This window comes from Nasonia vitripennis, chromosome 1, assembly GCF_009193385.2.
Source record: "Nasonia vitripennis strain AsymCx chromosome 1, Nvit_psr_1.1, whole genome shotgun sequence".
In the NCBI taxonomy this organism is placed as follows: domain Eukaryota; kingdom Metazoa; phylum Arthropoda; class Insecta; order Hymenoptera; family Pteromalidae; genus Nasonia; species Nasonia vitripennis.
In genome coordinates this window covers 35,261,438-35,275,852 of record NC_045757.1, presented here as the reverse complement: position 1 = coordinate 35,275,852, position 14,415 = coordinate 35,261,438, and the positions used below count along the sequence as shown (strand labels likewise).

General features: G+C 48.4%; 1 protein-coding gene across 6 annotated transcripts in view; it reads right to left on the bottom strand.

Annotated features, from left to right (window-relative positions):
- LOC100123626 (uncharacterized protein CG43867) overlaps nt 1-14,254 on the bottom strand; it is a 110,139-nt gene extending 95,885 nt beyond the window's left edge. For 3 of the 6 annotated variants that reach the window (XM_031921089.2, XM_031921090.2, XM_031921086.2), the window contains exon 1: nt 13,356-14,252. The gene's annotated coding sequence lies outside the window, so the exon portion shown is untranslated. Of the gene's footprint in view, nt 1-13,355 lie in introns of all 6 variants that reach the window. The other 3 variants (XM_031921085.2, XM_031921087.2, XR_004226365.2) reach the window with 2 other exon arrangements.
- Nucleotides 14,255-14,415: the final 161 nt, after the last annotated feature.

The window sequence follows — 14,415 nt, the reverse complement described above, 5'->3', positions numbered from 1 at the left end:
CAAAAACAACGGCGCATCTATATCCAACTCCGAGCTCGCGCGGAGCCAACGGCCCATGAAAACACGACGCGCGGCAACCTTTCGCGAAACAACAAGCCCCCGCTCGCGCTCGCGAATACATCCCTCTCCCTCAAAGCAAAAGAGACGATAGCCGCAGCTCCGACGCCTCTCTCGGAAGACACAGCGAGCAAAACCGCAGCGAGAGGAGGAATCCCTACGCGACGAGAGGTCGGAAGACAAAGGGGCCGTGAATCTCTCCGGGCGCCGATGTATGACGAAGAGCCTGTGCAGACTACTACTTCCTTTCGTATGCGTATGTATATATATATATATATATATGAGCTGCCGCCTCTGCTCTATGCATGTACGTGTATATCGCAAGCGCGAACCTTCCCGCGATATCATATCGATTTGCCCCTTCGCTCGTCCTTTGAAGAGTGAGAGAGATAGAGAGAGCAACGTCCTGGAAAATCCAGAGAGTTGGCTGGTTCGCTCGCTCCTTTCAGACTATATGCTTTTCTCGTTTTCCGGCTGTCGGGATTGCTCTGTACATTTGCGCTCGGTTTTGCGCTCGATTATTGCTAGAGCCGTGTGTGCGGTTACCGTTTTGGAATTGGGCTTTTTGGCTTTGCTGTGTTTGCGCTGGAGGGATAAAATTTTTTTTATTTTTTTTTCTAGAATCTCAAGTGTCGTGGTTTTACCGTTATCGACTGGTAGGAGTACACGATTTAGCTACAGCTTTTTCGCTTTCGAAAACACAGAATTTCTCGGGTTTTACAAGGGCGTTTCTACATAAAAAAGTTTACATTTAAATACGCCAAAAAAAAAAAAAAAATCCATCAAAAGCCGATTCCGTTAATACAACAGCGTACATTGATTATCAGGCCGGTAAAAATAGAAAGCAGAGAGTAAAAAAGCTCGTACTATTACAGTCGGAAAAAAGCTAACCGTGCTCATCAAGATAGTCAGGCGCGCGCGACGTTCATAATGAAGGCATACGTGTCCATCAAGCTGCAGCAGCGCGTTTTTTGTGTCTCTCCGAAAGGAAACGTCGTCGCGCGATAACAGTGTCATGGAAACGTTAAAATAAAACACACGCCTTTTCTATAATTGGCCCCGACAATCAATAAGCGTTCCGCATTCGCGATATATATACTCTCTTTTTCCAATGAAGCGCGAGCGCACGACGGCGTCGACACACTAATTATTCAATACCGCACACCTTTTTTGTCGCAGCCTCTCCGCGCAGATCTTCCATCTCTTTGTTCGCTTTTCAGACCCGATATGCGACTTTTCTCTTCTCCGTACAGCAGCGCACGCGTCCTCTCTAATTCTTCCTCTCTTTCTCTCGTCGTCGTCGTCCGCCGGCCATATATTCATAAAACGCCGTGATTTCCCGCACGCATACGCCAATGATTCTCTCTCTTTCCTCCACGGGAGTATGCATTATTTATGGGCCGACGTATCGTTTCTCTTTATTCGCGATATGGCGAGAGAGGAGTATACGTACGGGAGAGAGTGTGAGAGGCAAGGGACATTCCTCTGCGTATGAACGGACGTGTGAGAGAGAGAGAGAGAGAGAGAGAGAGAGAGAGAGAGAGAGAAAGAGAGAAAAGTGAGGAAGCCGCGCCGCGTCGAAGGGGGAGAGGGAAGAGATCATCGGCATAATTTATACGGACGAGGTGTGTGCGCGCCGAGAGTGTCTCTGTTTTCAGAGCTGCTGGGAGAACGTTTAAATTTGAATTGGGGAAACATTATTGTTCGATGAATTATTCGATGGAAGCTTTCAGAGAAAAGGGCACTTGAAATTAGCATAAACAGTGTTATTAGAATATTTAGGAAGAGTCGACCCTATACACTCTATACTCGATATAAGAATGGAGGAGGAAGAGCCAAGGAGGAATCGCGAGAGTACGCACAATGGCCCGCGTGATTGTACGAGCTGCTCCCTCTGTATATGCGATTAGGGATAAGTGGATCGGCAGAAGACTTTTTCCTCTTGGTCGGACCCTTTTTTTGCCCTGCGCGCAGGGCTCACGAGGTTTCAGCAGTGAGAGAGACAGCCAGGGATAAGGGCGATTTTGCTTCCTTTGTACTCCCTTTTTACGGCAGTTTTGCGCTGGAGAAAATCCGCTGTTTGCAATTACGTCTTATATGCATATGGCTTCTGCAGTTAGATTTTTTAGTGTCAAATATTTACACTACAAAAGCCAAGCAATTTAAAACGCTGTTCACGCCACCAGCAGAGTATCGAAACTTTCCTCTCGAAACAAAGGCTCTCTCTAAACGCAATACACACCCGCAGCTCTCGCAACACCTCTTGATTTAAGAGTTGAACGTTCGCTCTCTCTCCCTCTCTTTCTCTCTCTCTCTCTCTCTCTCTCTCTCTCTCTCTCTCTCTCTCTCTCGCTTGAGAGAAGCCCAGAAGCAGCAGGGCAACTTTTCGCGGAGACAATTAAAAAAGTTTCCACAGGCGCGCGCGCGTCCCTCTAAGCCGTGACTCGTCGGGCCGATAGCGCCGCTGCGGCGTCGGCCAAATACATAAGCCGTGCGCGCCGCTACGAAATCGCCTCTGCCTCTCTGAGGGATGAGTCAACGCCGCTCGAAAAAGCTACGATCCGCAGCCGAAAAACTTTGGCGCGGAAAACACGGCCGGAGAAATTGCGCTTCCGGCAGCAGCAGCAGCGGCACTGCGGAGGGAAAAGAGAGGATAAAGGTGGGAGATAAAGTGGCAAGTTTAAGGGACGACGATTCCGTTGGCTCTTTGACCGATTGCGACTGCGGATTTCTAACGAGATTCGGATTGTTCCGCGTGTATAATATTCCGAGAGAGATGACACGACGATTGCGAGAAACGCAATACAACACAGTGGAAAGAAGAACGAGGAAGAACAAAGAGAGAGGTGAGATAAGGGCTCGGGGAAAAATGCGAGCGAAAGCTCCCCCAGTTTAAAGTTTCGACAGGTCGTTTTGAAAGTTCGCGCTGAATCAGTGAAAAAAGTAGGCAGAGAGAGAGAGAGAGAGAGAGAGAGAGAGAGAGAGAGAGAGAGAGAGAGAGAGATAAAAGTGCTGCGGCTGACAAGTAACAATGCTCAAGTATCACTCAGCGATTTCACACGGGGGCTTTGCATGTACCTGCTCTCTGCTTGACGGAAACGTATTTCGCTGCTCTAAAAGTTGTACGAGTGAAATTGCAATCTCTCTCGCTCTCGGAATACACAATATTTAGAAATATACAATATAAGCCGCGTTTTATTTCACCGTCCGACACGGGGCAGTATATAGTGTCAATTAGGACGGCGTCAATTCGCCGAGTTAAAACCCAGCGCGCGGGTCGCGTCGCTTATGCACAAAAACCAGCGTAAGAGAGGAGGACGATTCGTCGTCGCAGTGAAATTCTTCTTCTGATTCTTCGAATTCTTCGCTCGATTAAATAATAGTTGTGCAGCTACTCCAGCTCTCGGTAGAATGTATGGCCTTGAGATTCGCCGATGAGGAAAATTGCGTTCATGTTACTACAGTGATTTCGATACAGCGAGACTAGCGTGAGCGGCTCAAGTATAGGAGGCCCAACAAGGCACACGCCGCTGTATATATGCACTGAGCGCGCCTGATTGTGATGAGGGAAATCGGAAAGTGACTATGCGCCACCTACAGTCGGATAGTTCAAGCGGTACAGGGAAAAGGCCAGTCCAGAACTGTTTTTGTTCTGATTACATTGTCGGCTCTCTGCTGTCAGGTGACGAATATTTACACAATGCAGGTCAACGTGTAAAATATCGAGCACAATACGCGACACTTGATATGATCAAACCCGTTTTGACGTATTCTCTTCGCGACACGCGCCGACACCTGCACCTGTCAAGTTTTTCGACTCCACAGGAGCTATACGAGCTATACTACACACACTTCACACACGCACAAAAAGGAGAATCCGATAAGGCCCGAGCGCACATCGCTCCGAAGACAGAGCAGCAGCAGTAGCAGCGACGGCGTATATAGTCCACACACATACGTAGACGCGGGTCATACGAGAACTCGCATGAATAATGCATGTAATATTAGCGGCCGCAACACGAACGTACTCTCCTCCGCGTAATGTATACGCGCTTACGTACAGACAACACACAACACGTGCTTTAATATCCGTCGCGAGAGAGGAGCTGCATATAGCTGCATACATGTACGGGTATCTCTCACTCTCTCTCTCTCTCTCTCCCTCTCTCTTTTATGCTTATACTCGGCACCGAGGATTGTCACTGCACACAGGGCGTCGTTATACACAGCGATCGGATTTGAGAGATTCTTCGCGTGTAAGCGGAGAGAAATGAGTCACACGCGCCTCTGTGTACGTCTCATCGGATTAAAAGCGGCGAAAACAAAAACAAATCCGTATGACGCGGCGGTGGCGCAGAGAGCGAAATGTGGCATTGCAGCAGCTCTCGGAGGGCTGCCTCGAAATTTACATTTCTCTCTCGACGAGTGCAGTGCATGCACCTGTATAGGTAAGTGTGTACGTCTGTATTTCTCTCAGCGGTATAGCGAAAGCGTATCCTAAACAAGCCCAGCCAGCAGCTACTAGTCTCTAACGTACATATTCGCGAGAAGGAGAGGTATATAGGCGCACAGTAGACTCTCGCGGATATATGAAGCAGAGCCAGAGAGAGAGAGAAAGAGGCCTGGCTTTTATACCGGGGGAAAGCTTCCGCAGAGGCGCGCGTCACGTCGGAGCTTTTTATTGGATTTGGGTTTCATTCTCGGATTCCGCGCGGCCCGAGAAAAGCTATCGAGTTTCAAAAAGGTAATTCCACGTGCGCGCAGCCGTATGTACCATATAGCGCTGTGGTGAACGTCCAATTTGTCGTTTTCACGCACTCGGGAGAGCTGTAAGCAGAGCAAGAAAGTGGATGAGGAATCTGGGAGTGAGAGAGAGAGAGAGAGAGTGCCGGAGTGTGTGTAGTTAGGTATATACTATAGCACCGAGCGAGCGAGGAGGCAAGGACGTGCGCGCGCGCGCGATAATTCGAAATGCTTTCATAATCCGATTCAGCGGTGTAGAGTTTCGCGCTTGCGACGAGCTCGTTCTTTTTCTATACGCTTCTTCTGCGTTTTTCGGAGGTGCCGGATCCTCTTCGGATTGTTACGAGATACCGAGACCGGATTTGCTTTGTGCTGGGATTTCGACACGGGAATTCGATGCGATTCGAGGAGAGTCGAGAGTTTGACGTTGTTTATATTTTGGGCATTTCCAGCGCCTAAGCTACCACAAAACCTCCGGCATCTTCAACCTCCGGCAAGTTTGCGCTCGTGCAACATCGTCGTCGACGTCGTGCGGCAGGAAGCTCGCGATTAATATTAATGAAGTAATTCGCTTTCGCGAAAGTCTTGCGCTCTCTTAGCCTCTCTTTCTCGCCGTAGCGCATGTATATACACGGCTCCTTGACTTTTCAAGAGAGAATTGGTTGATTACGCCGGGACAGACACGCGTCTCTCTGAGGCAGCTATAGCGCGCGAGCCGTCGGCTCTTTGCGCCTCCGGAAATAACGACATTAAAAAGTTTATAGCTGTTGTGCAGGACGGGGCGAGGAACGATGGTAATGCCGGGAATTTGCATGCGAGCTCTGCTGCTGCTGCTACGGAAAAAAGAGAGCGAAGGGGGTGATAAGTTGCTTTGTTTGCAAAGTGATCCAACTCTGGCGTTATACTCCGCGCCGTGATTTGTACCTATTGCGGCATTGATTTTCGCGGTTGGGATATCCTTGTATATGCTTTTTGCATCCGAGCATCTGGACTGGAACTCGTTAGCGGAATATTCTAATGCAGTTGCACTCATATATGTGTAATTAAACGATATCTGCTAATAGTTTAGCAAAATAAAAAACGAAGAATAACGATCGGACACCTCTCTTCCAGAACCGTGAATCAAATTACTTAACAGGCCTATTTTCAACTCAAAGCTCCTAACCCTTGCGCCACAACCCTAAGGCACCCTTAGATCCCATGATCAGCCCGTAACTCATCCTTTCCCCCTGACACACACCCCCGTCTCCGCAGTAGCACACAGACACACACCGTCAAGCTTTTCCGCGCACGTGCCGGCACGCGAGGGCCCAATTTGCGAACTCCAACCCCCTTTGCGCGGGTGGCGGTGGCCAAAACCTCAAGCCTAATGGCCCTAACAAGTCAGCGAGCGATACACACACCTTGTACAGTACCACCCCCGCACACATGCGTAAGAGAGAGAGAAAGTAACGTTTATGGCTCTCGGCATAGCTGCGAAAACGGCCTAAGGGTTATGGCTGTGTGTACGTGTGTCTTTGGGATACGAGGGTAAACTGCGCGGTGTCACGCGGCAAGACGCACGAGCGCCGTGGGGACAGTCGCGGACTGTCGTCGTAAAGCGCGAGAATGCTTCGGAAGATGCTCGCTCGCGATGTTTTCGACGGGCGATGTAAACGCGTGGTGGTGAAACAAACGCTTATTTTCATCGAATGTCAATGTCAATATCGTGTTCATTCAATCAAGAACGCAGCCGCAGACGTGGGAAGCAATTCTAAAATTAGCAGCCGTATGGTCTAATGGCCAATAGAAAAAGCGCATTATGCTGCGCGCACGACAATAGCCAACGAGCATTTCCAGCCAACCGAGCGTAAAATCAGCTCCTAACCTCCTCGCGAGCGAGATAACTGGCCTGTGTGTGGACTATACTGCACTAATGACACACAATGCCGGGGACATAATTATTTACGAGCGATTTTCCAATGCGCGCCTGCACACGACGTTGCAATGCGTCCTCTGTCCTCTCCTCGCGGTCTACACACGCACAGCGCTTGCGCAAACGCGTTGACGCAACAGAGAGTCTAACGACCTACGCAAGGTAGTTCTCTCTCAGCTACAAAGAGTCCGCGCCCAGAGCCGCTCGATTGCGACACGACTGCGCGCACGTGGGTGCCGCCGTACAGCCGGCTGGTTACGTGTGTATGGGACGTAAGACGTGGATGAGGAAAAAAACGAAGAGGTGCTAAGGTCGTACATCGTAATTTCGCTGGCGTTTCCGACTTGCTGCTAACGATCGCGATGATACACACAGCGATGACGCTGAGATCTACCTTACCGACAGGAGCGTAATTAGCTGGGGGGAGTCTCGTTCGATTTCACGCGCGATTTAGCCGGTTCGTAGAAATTGAAGTGAAGCTTGGTTGTTTAACGAGCAGGCGTAATAGCGGTTAGTCATTCGGTGTAACTTTCCAGTTAACGCGTCAACGTTGAAATCTGCGTGAATCACGCGTGATATCGAATTTTCATCAAAAAGGGCACGTGTAACCTACATGCAGAGGAGTAACTTGGAAGCAACAATCTTCCTTGGGTAATAAAGGCCCGACTGCGCAGTCGAGGCTCATTACCGCCGCATCATTGATTGCGATCTCGGTTATACGGTAGAGAGACGTTAGGCGCGGTTTTAGGAGGCTCTCAAACGACTAATTCAATAATCGCGCGCCGTAAGACTGTCCTGAATGTCAAGCCACACACACACACATGAGCGTGATTCTCCGCTTCGCAGAAAAGCTCTATGGAGAGGCACAGCGGTAGAGATAGGCGATTACTCACATCGGAGAGGCCTAATAACGTTATAACGCGGTCGACCTCGCCGGAGGTTGATCTATTTAAAGTTTATTGTAGCAAGAGAGCCGAAAGAGATTTATGAACAATAAAGGCGTAATACCTGCGATTTAATTGACCGTTAAAAAGTTATTTCGCTGTTAATATTATGGTAGTAGTAGTCGCTTGGACTACTGTACGGACCTTCGTTTGCATTTTTTTTTTAATTGTAAAGCACCGCAGAATTAGTCCAATTAAATGCCGTGAAACATTATATCGCATATTATATCATTTATGGCTCTCGCGGGCTCGTGATGCGGTTGTGAATTCAAAAACGATATTATTTTAATATTAGGATAAATTCAGTCGTATACATCGCGGTATCAGTTTATTCATGCTCGCCGAAGCACATGACGTAGACTCGGAGGGACGCATAAATTTCGAATTTATTTAACGATCCGAAGCGTAATGTATGCTTGCGTATATCCGCGTTTGAAGCTGCGGATCGGACTTTTAAAGCAGAGGCGAGCATTACTGAAATCTCTATAAACTTCGGCCCGCGCATTTTCCGTGTAATCTTCTGCCTATCGGAGTTTATGTGCGGTGATTTTCCGAAATTCGCGTTGAAAGTCAGCCGCCCCAGAAACAAGTATATACACCTACGGGTCAAAGGCGGAGTCAGAGCTACAGTGTGGTTGGTCGCAAGCTCTCGACTCCGAAGCTGAAGCAGCAGTAGCTCCGAGAGAACAAGGGTGACGAGTCGTCGAAGCCTCGGCGAGGCCAAGTACGTTGTTAACACGGATTTATAATCGGGCCAACGACGACGTGGGCCGGTGGTGCGCGCACAGAAGCTGCTCTCTTCTGGCATCATTTATTCAGAGGGACAATCGTCGTTATACCGTCTGCTGCAGGAGCAGCTCAGTGTGTATGTTTACACGGACCGAAATATACACTCGCCATTAGACGGACTCTCTCTCTCTCTCTCTCCCTCTCTCTCTCTCTCGAGGGATAGTAGTCAGCACTGATGATGTGTACTGCTGCTGCAGTTTGACGGAAATAAGCGAGTTCGCGACGAGACGTTGGGCGCCAATTTGTTTTAGAGGGTGAAAATAGAGCTGCGGTGTTTTGAAAGAGGTGTCTTGAATTATACGTGTGTTCTTTTAGCACTGCGCAAGGTTTGGCTGTGTTCGGAGCTATTTCCAAAACTTCAGACATTCTGGAGTTAATTTTTCATCGCCCGCTGGACGAGCTGTTTGATATTGATTTTTACATCGAGACATAAGACTATACTTACATGCTATTATTAGCTTCGTTTGAAGTTTACGCTTCTGACGACACAGAGGGCAAGAAATAAACATGAAAGGCTTGAGCGGTTATTAATTTTTTTACGGCAGTCGAGTCGAATCTGCTTAATCCGGGGAGTGGAATTCGACCCGTTTCTACTGTATTATTCCACACAAATATTTCCACAACCCAATTAAAGTATCTAAACTTATACTCTACTCTCGACAAAACAGAAACGTGTTTTCCTGTATGGACGTAGCATCCGATGTTCCTAATAACCTCGGGGAGAGCAAACGTCGAGCATATTAGGTCAAGTACAGTTTCCGCTGTCTATATATACAGGAGATAGACCCACGCGCGGAAAAAAGGAAGAGGCTTCGCGCGATGTTGGTCAATGGGGAATCAAGGAATCCATACCTCCGGCAGTCAATCCATCCCACCCTAAAACCATCAGCAGATAAGTATCGACCTCCACCTTCCAACCGGAGCAATCTCTCCTATTCGCCACTGACACGCCAGTTGATAAGAATTTGCCGATTCCAATTTCTCTAATGCGCGGCCTTCCTCATCCTTTATTTCCATTGTTACCTCGCTCGTACACAATAGTCTAGCAGAAACAAAGGTTTCTAAAAATTTGACTTAAGAAAATAGGTCCCCTAAATAACCCTTAAAAAAAAATTCGCAGCTCTCTCGAGTAAGCTCGAGACACATCCGCCCCCGTGCAGAGACGCACAAGCGCAGACAAACACGATTCGGGCGCGCTGCTGCACGTGTAAAAGCACTCGCCGCCTAATTAAGTGTAAAGGGCCAAGAGAGCGAGCGAGTAGAAAACGACGACGCCATCGCCATAAGCAGCGACTATAACTTAGCTCTCTCTCTCTCCCTCGAGAGCGTCAAAAGCAGAGGAGTGTGAGAGAGAGGCCGACGCGCCAGAAATATCCCTTTTTCACGCGATATCGTCGTGCTTTCGATCCACAAAAAGCTGAGCTCTACGCTGTGTGTAGTAAAAACGCGCGTATACGACGGAGTATTTTTTTCCCGGTAAAGTGTAGAGGAGGGAAGAGCGACGAATTAAATTATTGGGAGCTGCAAAGGGTTGCCGCGTATATTTCTAGGCCGAAGCGTAGGCGGCGGGTGTATATAGTTTCCAGATGCTTTTAGATTTAATCAGGATGTACACCTACACTCTGCGGGTGTAGAGCAGCTTCGATTTTTCGTCGAGTGTATGGGAGACTTGGCGAGAAAAAAGCGAAGGCGTATAGATAATCGAAGCTAGACGACACGAATTCGCGAGACATACAGTCCAAGGCCTCTTTAACCAAACTATAGCATCACGTTTAATGGAAAGAAAAACTCGAGACGCGATAACAAGCGACGGCTTTCATTGCACTCTCCTCTCGCTCTGGTAATCGAGCGGAACAGCCGATTACCGGGTATCAGGTCAGGCATCAGGTCCGAAAAAAAGAGGCGGATGTGTCGAGGTGAAATACGAGATCACGAATTTTTAATTGGCCGTGTCGAAATAGGCGCGCACATATGAAAGAGAAACTTTCACGTGCACATAATACAAGAGCGCAACGACGACGACGAGATTCGAGCGAACACACAAAAAGCACTAGCCTCTCGCGCACGCCGACGGAATAATTCAGCTGACTCTCTCTCTCTCTCTCTCGGTTTTCGGTAAAAATAAAGCGCAACAGCCACTACTATACGAGCCTCACCGTAAACTAGAATCTGTGTCGTCTATATCCGTACTTTATCGCCGGGAAAATAGAATCGAACCAACGCGCGCGTATACGTCCTATTATACTTTCCTGCGAGAGAGAGAGAGAGAGAGAGCAATTTGCCGAATCGCGCAATGATAATTTTTTCCTCTTCTCCTTCCTCGATTTTTCCACGAGCGAGAGAAAAAGAGAGAGAGAAAAAAAGAAGTATACGTACGTGCGCGCCACTCGACACGAATTGAAAACGTCGCGCGCGGCAGCTTTTATTTTTCGCCGAGCAAAAGTGTAATTGCGTTTTTACGCGGGTTTTTCTCTCCTCGTCAATGTCAGTCACGCGCCGTAACGACCGTGAATTTTTCTCTCGCGGGATACCTGCTATTACGAGAGAGAGAGAACGGCATCGGCTGTGCAAATAATGATCGCGTTATTAGTGTGATCTGTGCTGGTACACACTTCCTGGTTTTTGAGCGTAGGATTTATCGATCGAGAGAGTTTTCTCGAGATTTGGATTTGGACTAGTTTAGGTGATTAACGACACCTTTTAAAAATGCGGTTTTTGATAAAAGGAAAATGTTTTAGTTCAAGGTGAATGTCTGATGAGCAGTTATCACTATTTTCTAACTATTAAATTTGTACGTTTAACCTTAACAAATAAAGGCAACATGCAAAAATCGTACTGTTTCGACCAGTTAAATCAAATAAAAAAACATCGTCAATCCAGCGAAAACCGATGCCACTCTTCCACCTCACAAATAAGCCAATTATGAACAGGCGTCGGCGTCGAAATCCGCATAAAACGCAATCAAAGATGATCGCATTAATTTCCCATCGGATAATCGGCGCGCCGACTGATACGTATATAATAATGGACATAACGCGATTCGCAGCTGTTGCAGCGCGTAATCAAGGGGATGACAGTCGGAGAGCCGACAAGTAGGTCGCGACAGGACGTCCACGCGCGCAAAGCTCTTGATACGTGCATCGTATATAGGTGTGCGCAATTCGCTTGATTACCTCTCGTATTTTTTTTTTATTTTCGGGAGATTTATTCGAGCTTTGCGTATTCGTGTGTGTGTGTGTGTGTGTGTGTATGTATTGATTTCGCGCGTCATCCGTGTAATTATTGAGGCTTGGCTGCCAGAAAATTTGACACACTATATGTAACAGGTGATACGAGTATCGGAAATAAAACGCGGATAATTCGAATTATTCGGTGTGGAAATCGATCGCTAGGAAGGTTAATTCTGGATGATATTCCTCGGCCGAACGGACGCTATGAAAAATCATCAAGTTTTATAATCCAAAATCGATGGTTGCGTTATTTTTACCCGGCGCTAGTGAGAAAGAAAAGAAAAAATCAAGGCGAAAGCCCGGCTGGCATTACAAGCATTTACATAGTAACAAAAGAAATTGCTATGCTAATGACCGGCTAACTAATTCAGTAAATAAGCCGTCGGCAGCCGCACGATACATTATAATACAAGCGCTAATAATTTAGCGCTAATCGCGCGACACGCCGCAGCTTTCCCGCACTTGGCGCGTTTCACAATTACACACACATACACAGGCGCGTCCCACAATGTTTCACTTCTACATATTGTACACCCTCGAAATCGTCGAAGAGAAGCAACAACTAATACCACTACAAGCAGCACGGCAGTAGCGCCGGATCCAAACACGAAAGAGAGAGAGAGAGAGAGAGAGAGACAAAAGTGGGTCACGCCTCGGCGACATCGACGTCGTTCCGTGTACTATATATGAAGGGTTGCCGCTCGGTTTATTCTTTCGAAGGAATTTTCGTGATAGGGGTCTACGAACTCGAGTATACGGGGGGGGGGGGGGATGTAAACAAAACAGTTTGATCTCCTTTTTATTACCCTACCCCCTCTCCAGCTCTCCTAGTTTACTTCGTCTATATTTCAGCAACGAGATGGAGTAGGATATATAATTAATCGAATTGTCGCTGCCGAGTTGACCCATTAACGTTCCCTCTCTCTCTCTCTCTCTCTCTCTCATTTTTTTTCACGGCTGAGTTAAAACGTTGATTGCTCCTGATTAGTTTTTCATCCCATTTCGGAGAGCCATGGATGAGGGCGTGGATACGTCTCTCCCGAGGCCGACGCGTATATAGTTAAAAATAATTACCTCCCATAATTGAGCGAAACAATCGAAAATGGCGCATACATTATTCAGCGGACGTTTTCATCTGATTGACAGGAGACTAGCGTGACCCGCGCGAATATTTTACGTCCCACGTATGTCTCGCGCGCGTATGCGTATACGTCTGTATGCACTGCCATCGCCATTTATTATTAGATTACATAAATCGCGTAATAAAGCGCAAACCGTAAATAGCCTTGCGCCGCTGATTACAATACTAGCCAGAGTCGTTGCGAGCATCATCATCATCATCATCGTCGTCGCGCACACACACACACACACACACACACAGAGCTGAGAAGAAGCAGCGGGGAGTATTTTCGAGAGCCGGCTATCTCTCTCGAGAGAGTTACATAAATATGCTAATCCTCAGCGCGAAATTATACTCTCCGTCTGCTCAAAGCACACACACACACGGTCGTCCCGAAAAACCAGTTATAATTGGGATTTACACCGGCGAGAATCAATAAAACCTCTCTATAACTGTACTTGTTTACCGCCGCCCATGTGTCTACGACATACGAACAAACGTAAACAACAACAATGCAGTAAAGACAGAGAGAGAGAGAGAGAGAGAGAGACACTCACCGCAGTGAAATGTATAAGCCGTTGTGCAAGACGACGACTCGACTCAGCCTCGCAACTCTCAGGCCGCTGCTCTCCTCGTGTCAATATCCTCCTCAGTAGCAGCGGCGGCGGTGCGGCGCATACGTAGATATATATCCTGCATCCACAGGGTTCCGCACTCAATGTGTACAATACGTGTATACGGCACCACGAAAACAGAGACCGAGAGAACGCATCAAGCGAGGATCATCACCAGCGGCGAGAAATCCAGCAGCTGCAGAGGAGCGGCTCCGACGACACGCACTGGCAGGTCCTCCTCCTCCTCCTCCTCTTCGTACACGCGAGGAGGGCAGGCACGCACATTCCCTTCGGCTCTCTCTCTCTCTCTCTCTCTCCTCTTTTTTCTTCAATATAACCCGTGCGCGCACACAGAGGCTGGTTGAGAGAGAGAGAGAGAGGGACAAAAAGCGTGTAATAATATAATAACAACAAACTGCAGCGACCGACGAGAAAGAGAGATGCTGGAGGCGTAGCTCGCAGGACACTACTGCTGGTGCACGCGCGCGACGACGGTTACACGCGAAAAATCGAACTGGCTCTCTCTCTCTCTCGCTCTGCGAGGACGCGGAGGAGGAGAGTAGTGGTATAACTAACGCTGCTGCTGCTGCTGCTGGGCTCTCCTCTCTCGCACACGCAGAGAGTTGACAGCGGAGAGCGCCGAGGAATCGAGCTGCTGCTACACTGCGTGTATGTGTATACGTAGTTGCATGTATACACGGAGTATATATGGGAGCAGAGCGCGCGCGGGAGCAGCTATATAGCGCTGCACACAAAAAGCCGCGCACGCACGTGTGTGAGCGAGAGAGAGAAAAGACACTGCGCTGGGCTGTGAGAGTCTGACCGGGCGCAGTATGGGTAAGCGACCTCCGCCGACGCGAACGTGGCGACGACTGGCGGCGCGGCCCGAGATTACACGCCTCGACATGCTGCTGCCGCTGCAGCGGATCCGCCGTGCTCTATGGCTCTGTTGTTCTGCGCTGGAAAGAGGGAGGGAGAAAGCGTGCGGTGCGGAGGTAGATAT